The sequence below is a fragment of the Heptranchias perlo genome, unplaced genomic scaffold (genome assembly GCF_035084215.1).
Source record: "Heptranchias perlo isolate sHepPer1 unplaced genomic scaffold, sHepPer1.hap1 HAP1_SCAFFOLD_73, whole genome shotgun sequence".
NCBI classification, from domain to species: domain Eukaryota; kingdom Metazoa; phylum Chordata; class Chondrichthyes; order Hexanchiformes; family Hexanchidae; genus Heptranchias; species Heptranchias perlo.
The window spans coordinates 2,494,113-2,501,289 of record NW_027139761.1 but is presented as its reverse complement, the minus strand read 5'-3'; the positions used below and the strand labels follow the sequence as shown (position 1 = coordinate 2,501,289).

General features: G+C 45.5%; 1 non-coding gene across 1 annotated transcript; it reads right to left on the bottom strand.

The window, feature by feature from the left end:
• Positions 1-2,527: 2,527 nt before the first annotated feature.
• On the bottom strand, positions 2,528-2,601 carry trnat-agu (transfer RNA threonine (anticodon AGU)). Its single transcript has one exon. It is a non-coding gene; the product is annotated as a tRNA-Thr (tRNA).
• Positions 2,602-7,177: the final 4,576 nt, after the last annotated feature.

Below are 7,177 nucleotides of genomic sequence, written 5' to 3'. Positions count from 1 at the left end.
AGGCGCAGCTAGTTCTGGAGCACAAGTCTTCAGCACGACAGCTGGGATGTTGTCAGGGCCCATAGCCTTTGCTGTATCCAGTGCACTCAGCCGTTTCTTGATATCACGTGGAGTGAATCGAATTGGCCGAAGACTGGCTTCCGTGATGGTGGGGATATCGGGAGGAGGCTGAGATGGATTATCCACTCGGCACTTCTGGCTTAAGATGGTTGCAAACGCTTCAGCCTTGTCTTTTGCACTCACGTGCTGGACTCCGCCATCATTGAGAATGGGGATGTTTGCAGAGCCTCCTCCTCCCGTTAGTTGTTTAATTGTCCACCACCATTCACGACTGGATGTGGCAGGACTGCAGAGCTTTGATCTGATCCGTTGGTTGTGGAATCGCTTAGCTCTGTCTATAGCATGTTGCTTCCGCTGTTTAGCATGCATGTAGTCCTGAGTTGTAGCTTCACCAGGTTGGTACTTCATTTTTCGGTACACCTGGTGCTGCTCCTGGCATGCTCTTCCACACTCCTCATTGAGCCAGGGTTGATCCCCTGGCTTGTTGGATAATGGTAGAGTGAGGAATATGCCGGGCCATGAGGTTACAGATTGTGCTGGAATACAATTCTGCTGCTGATGATGGCCCACAGCGCCTCATGGATGCCCAGTTTTGAGCTGCGCGATCGATTCTGAATCTATCCCATTCAGCACGGTGGTCCTGCCACACAACACGTTGGATGGTGTCCTCAGTGCGAAGACGGGATTTCATCTCCACGAGGACTGTGCAGTGGTCACTCCTACCAATACTGTCATGGACAGATGCATTTGCGACAGGTCGATTGGTGAGGACGAGGTCAAGCAAGTTTTTTCCCTCGTGTTGGTTCGCTCACCACCTGCCGCAGGCCCAGTCTTGCAGCTATGTCCTTCAGGACTCGGCCAGCTCGGTCAGTAGTGGTGCTCCCGAGCCACTCTTGGTGATGGACATTGAAGTCCCCCACCCAGAGTTCATTTTGTGCCCTTGATGCCCTCAGTGCTTCCTCCAAGTGGTGTTCAACATGGAGGAGGACTGATTCATCAGCTGAGGGAGGGAGGTCGGTGGTAATCAGCAGGAGGTTTCCTTGCCCATGTTTGACCTGATGCCATGAGATTTCATGGGGTCCAGAGTCAATGTTGAGGACTCCCAGGGCCACTCCCTCCTGACTGTATATCACTGTACCGCCACCTCTGGTGGGTCTGTCCTGCCGGTGGGACAGGACATACCCAGGGATGGTGATGGAAGAGTCTGGGACGTTGGCTGAAAGGTATGATTCTGTGAGCATGGCGATGTCAGGCTGTTGCTTGACTGGTCTGTGGGACAGCTCTCCCAATTTTGGCCCAAGTCCCCAGATGTTCGTGAGGAGGACCTTGCAGGGTCGACTGGGCTTGGAGTTTTGCCGTTGTCGTGTCCGGTGCCTCGTGGTCTGTCCGGTTTTATTCTTGTTGTGACTTTTCGTAGCGAGATTTTACAACTGAGTGGCTTGCTCGGCCATTTCAGAGGGCAATTAAGAATCAACCACATTGCTGTGGGTCTGGAGTCACATTTAGGCCAGACCGGGTAAGGACGGCAGGCTTCCTTCCCTGAAGGACATGAGTGAACCAGATGGGTTTTTACGACAATCCGGTGGTTTCATGGCTATCATTACTGAGACTAGTATTTTAATTCCAGATTTTATTTTAATTAATTGAATTTAATTACGCCAGCTGCCGTGGCGGGATTTTAACTCATGACTCTGGATTTTTTTAGTCCAGGCCTCTGGATTACTAGCCCAGTAACATAACCACTATGCTACCGTACCGTCCTACAGTGCACTTTCAAAACCTGTGCATAGAGACAGAGAGTTTACAGGTACAGAGACACTCACACACCGTCCTGCGATACACTTTAAATGCACGTGCAGTGAGACAGAAAGTTTAAAGGTATCGTGACGCTTACCTTTTATTTCAAAAGTAGCACAGTGTTGATTTAATGGAATACCTCCAGCCTGACCGAGGTTAGGCTGACTGGCCAGTAATTACTCGATCTACCCCTTTCTCCCTTTTTAAACAACGGTACATCTTTAGCAGTCCTCCAATCCTCCGGCATCACACCTGTAACCAGGGAGGATTAGAAAATGATGGTCAGAGCCTCCGCTATTTCCTTCCTTGCTTCTATTAACAGCATGGGATATATTTCATCCGGGCCTGGGGATTCAGGTGGAGTGATTTGGGGACTTTCTTTTTCCTCTTTGCGAAAGCTTGCACCGCAGGTCAAGATCACAAGTCCAGATCCAAATTCGGACTACTTCCGGGTTTGAACCTCAAATCGTGAATTATACCACAACCCCAACAACAAATAAATTAACGCGTTGCAGACACATTCTGTGAGAGGTCTGTCTGTGCAATGAAAGGGCGTTTTTGATCAGTCATTCTGATATCCGTTTCCTCCTGAAACTTGAACTAATCCAAATACCACACTGTTCTTTTGTCATTCAATTCCACAAATTAGGTGAAAATAACAAATTACGGAAGGCACTGCTGGGAGTTGAACCCAGGATCTCCTGTTTACTAGACAGATGCTTTAACCAACTAAGCCACAGCGCCAATTGATAGCATCGTTTACCCACCTCCTCTCACTAATATCTAACAGCGACACGTTACTGTCGGTTTGGGGTTCAGACCGTTTTATCTTTGTCCATTTCGCTTGTCCGTTTCCCTGTGCATCCCAATTTCGCCTGCATTTCTCTCTGTGTTTAACTTTGTGTATCCCTCAGTGCGTTGATACACGGATGATTATGTGTGCTTGTGTTTGTTACATTAAATAAATTAGGGGTTCAGACAATTCTCGCTCTGACATTGGACAACTATTGAGCCAAACTTTACAGCGAAGTGTTGTTTATTATGGTACCGAAACTAAAAAATCGTAAGAGGTCCAAAAAGGGAAAAGGAGAAAAACTTGTGAGGGAAAATATTGACAACAATCTAGGTTTTTACACGTATATTAAGAGAAAGAAGGGTGACTAAGAGTAACGTGGGCCCCTTAAAGACAGATGGGGGTGATATTGTAATTGAAAATCAGGAAATGCCAGAGTTGCTAAATATTTACTTTTCATCGGTCTTCACAGAAATGGATGGAGCTAACATACCAGAGACACGAGGAAAACTGAAAATAAATCAAGGGGATTCGTATAAGTAAAATAATGGTAATGGAGAACATAATGAGACGAAAGATAGACAAATCTCCAGGACCTGATGGTTACCATCCCAGGGGACGAAGAGGAATAGGCGAGGAAATGGTACATGTTTTAGTCATGATCGTTCAAAAGTCTCTTGATTCAGGAATTGTTCCTTTCATTGAAACATTGTCACTCTCACTCCATTATTTAGGATGGGTAGGAGAGATAAAGTTAGAAATTAAAGACCCATTAGTCTGAAGTCTGTTGTGGGGGATTGACCATTATCTGTTATTAGGGAAATAATGACTGAACACTTGGATAAATATGAAGTCATCAGCGAGAGCCAGCATGGATTTGTAAAGGGTAAGTCAAGTCTAACAAAACTAGTTGAACTTTTTGAAGGTGTAACTAACGTGGTAGATAATGGAGTTTCCTTGGGTGTTATATAATATTCACTTCCAGATGCATTCGATAAGGTACCACATAAGAAGCTGTCAACAACAATAGAGTGCGTAGAATTTAAGGCAACCTAATGAAATGGGTTCGGAGTTGGTTAGAAGGTGGGAGACAGAGAGCCAGAATAATAAGGTATGTACTCAAATTGGCAGGATGTGATCAGTGCTGGGACATTAGCTTTTGACTATATGTATAAATAACGTAGGTGAAGGTATAGGAAGCCGTATCGCCACGTTTGTCGCTAGCATCAAATTCGATATCACAGTGAGTAGCGTTTCTGGGTGTATAAGGTTGTGGTGCAATCGGTCAGCCTGCGGTAATTAGAGGGTTCTAGAAATACCCAGGTTATGAATTCAAGTCGCACCTTGGATAGACAAACCTTCCAATCCGAGCATTTTGACCGGAGTTCAAGGTGCAACTGGCATGTTCCATAAGGCATCTAATTCTTAGTGTTCCTATGTAGGCACTTGTGGGTACTTGAGTTCCTCTGGCCGACCGCCTTGCAATAGCAGGTGCGAGTTTACTTGTTTATAAGGGAAGAGGGGGCGATTAGCGACAGCTGATAAAGCAAAGCGGCCGACACGAGGTCTTTAAATCTGAAGAACCAAACACACAATCCTTCTTTTCGTTGAGTGGATATTCGTCGATTGGAAGTTTCGTGTGAGGAAAATTTGGAAGGGAAATCTGCTGCCTGGTGTCACTGTGTAACGGGTGAAACTATTCAGTTTACAGATGTTAATACGCTGAAAGGTCGAGAGGTTTATTCCAACTCCCGTGTGGGACAAGTTTAGCTTTTGAGCCACTATATAAAGTGTTATTTTAATTGGTGCTAACGATTGACAAGACATTTGGCACAAACAAACAGAATTGTAAACTCACGAGTTCACTGTCCATGTTTCTCACATCATGTTCAACAGAAACAAGGATTCTCCTCAACACGTCACTGAGAATTTTCAAAAAGGGATCCTCATCATGGTTCGACGTCAACGATGGATAATTCATAGTGCAGGAATCTGCATAATGGAAACTTTTCTAATCGCGAGTCCGGGTAGCTCAATCGGAAGAACATCGGACTTTAAAAACCGATAATGATCTGAAGGTTCAAAGTCTGGTTCAGGCTGTAAATTTTGAAACAGCTGGCAAGTTCTGTCTTTGCAGCGGAGCAACAACTGCGGGAAAGACGAGGCCTGCGATGTGCTGTCAAAGCTTCGGTGGTATCCTGTTTCCCAAGGATGGACAGAAATGCGCTTTCTTCGGCGGCATTCGCTTCTTTCCGCCAGCAACGTGTGATTGGAGAGAGCGGGGCCGGACAGGCGGCCTGAATGTTGTTGCTGTCGTGGCTTCACTCAATCCGGGAGCCGGGGAACATCGAAATCGAAAAACTGATGGATGCAGTGCTGTTTCGAACTGCAGTTATTAACCGAGGCAGCGCTGCAGGATTCTTTAATGATCTCTCACAAATCAACTGAAAACAGTCGCAATGTGCAGCTTTGAGAGGGGCTTTCTGCACCGTTAGGGCAGGAAACGGGAGTGAGGGAGAGACACTGTCGGTATCTCTGTAATGCTTGAGTTTGTGTAGAACTGTGCAGAGGTTCTATGAGGTGTTGTGTTTTTTTCATATTTAACTACAGAGTGAATTCTTGCTTCATTTATATTCACTAATTGTTGGTGGATAACGTTTTCAAAATGTTTCCGCTCGGTTTCGAACCGGAGTTATTTAGTGCGTGATAATTACTGCACGACGAAAAGTTCACTGTGTAAATGCATATTGGCATAACTCAGATGATAGCTGCCGTCTACAAATGCTCTCAGTGCGAGAGCCGGGTCAGATTCCCGTTCAGGGAATTAAGTTTTACAAAATAGTTTATTGTATTAATTTCGCAAAACTCATTAAACTCTGTAAAAAAAGACGAATACTCGTTCTAATCGCAATTAATCAACCAGCAACATTCTGTTTCAGACTGAAGGAAATCCTAACATTTTTTTCATCATTCATGGGATGTCAGCGTCGGTGGAAAGGCCAGCACTTATTGCCCAATCCTAATTGCCCTTGAGAAGATGGAGGTGATCCGTCTTCTTGAACCGCTGCAGTCCGTGTGGTGAACGTTCTCCCACGGTGCTGCAATGTAGGGAATTCCAGGATTTTGACCCAGTGACGATGAAGGAACGGCGATATATTTCCAAGTAACGATGGTGTGTGACTTGGAGGGGGCGTGCAGGTTGCGGTGTTCATATGTGCCTTCTGCCCTTGTCCTTCCAGGTGGTAGAGGTCGCGGGTTTGGGAGGTGCTTCTTGTGGATGGTACACACTGCAGCCACGGTGCGCTGGTGGTGGAGGGAGTGAATGTTTAAGGTGGTGGATGATGTGCCAATCAAGTGGGCTGCTTTTTCCTGGGTTGTGTCGAGCCTCCTGAGTGTTGTTGGAGTTGCACACATCCAGGCAAGTGGAGAGCATTCCATCACACTCCTGACTTATGCCTTGTAGATGTTAGAAAGGTTTCGGGGAGGCACGAGTCTCCAGTGCAATCACATCTTTCATGTAATTTGATGACCAGAACTGCACGCAGTACTCAAGTTGTGGCCTAACTAATGTTATGTACAGTTCGAGCATAACCTCACTGCTATTACAGTCTATGCCTCGGCTAATTGAGGAAAGTATCCGGTATGCCTTTTAACCACCTGATCTACCTGTCCATCTACCTTCAGCGATCTGTGGACATGCACTTCAAACGTCCCTGTGTTCATCTACACCTCTCAGTATCCTCCCAAGCAATGTAGTTTCAGAGCAACTAATTCTGAAACGTCTTACTTGATAATACAGGTCGTACAGTCAAAACCATTTGGTAAAGGGAGACTAATATTAGTGACTGAAAATAGTAAGTGCACAAGTTGATATTGCTGTACACCAGAATAGAATACGAGATGGGATGGACAGAAACGGTCTGAAAGATGGCTGATCGGCTATGGGAGGCAGCGGACATTTATACTGGCTGTCCGACAGCCAGTGGTTTGTTTTTCTCGGGGTATGTTTCTCACTTGGGGGATTATATTGATTAATGATACGAACGGTCCCGGGTTCGAATCCACGACGAACCTGACAACCACAAGGCTTTTTGTGAAAAGTCACCAATTGGCTTCTGATACATTTTCAGTGTTGCTGTTGGTCGAAGTGAATTATATCGAGAGCATTTTTAAGATCCAGAGGAGAGAGTGCGGAACTTTCCAAGGCGAAACGCATGTGAAGTAAATAAATGTCTCAAGCTGATGAGGAGATTGAAGCTCGATGTGAATTTACCTTCAGGCGGCCTCATTGACATTAGATGACAGGATAGAACGCCACATATCCAAGTTAGCCGATAACACCAAGATGGGCAGCATTGTACGCAGTGCAGATGGAAGAACAATATTACAGAGACATTAATATAATAAATGAATGGGCAAAACTGACAAATGGATTTCAATTTAGTCCAGTGTGAGGTCATCCACTTTGGACCTGAGGAGGATATTTCAGAATACTTTCTAAATGATGAAATGCTCGAAACTGTGGAG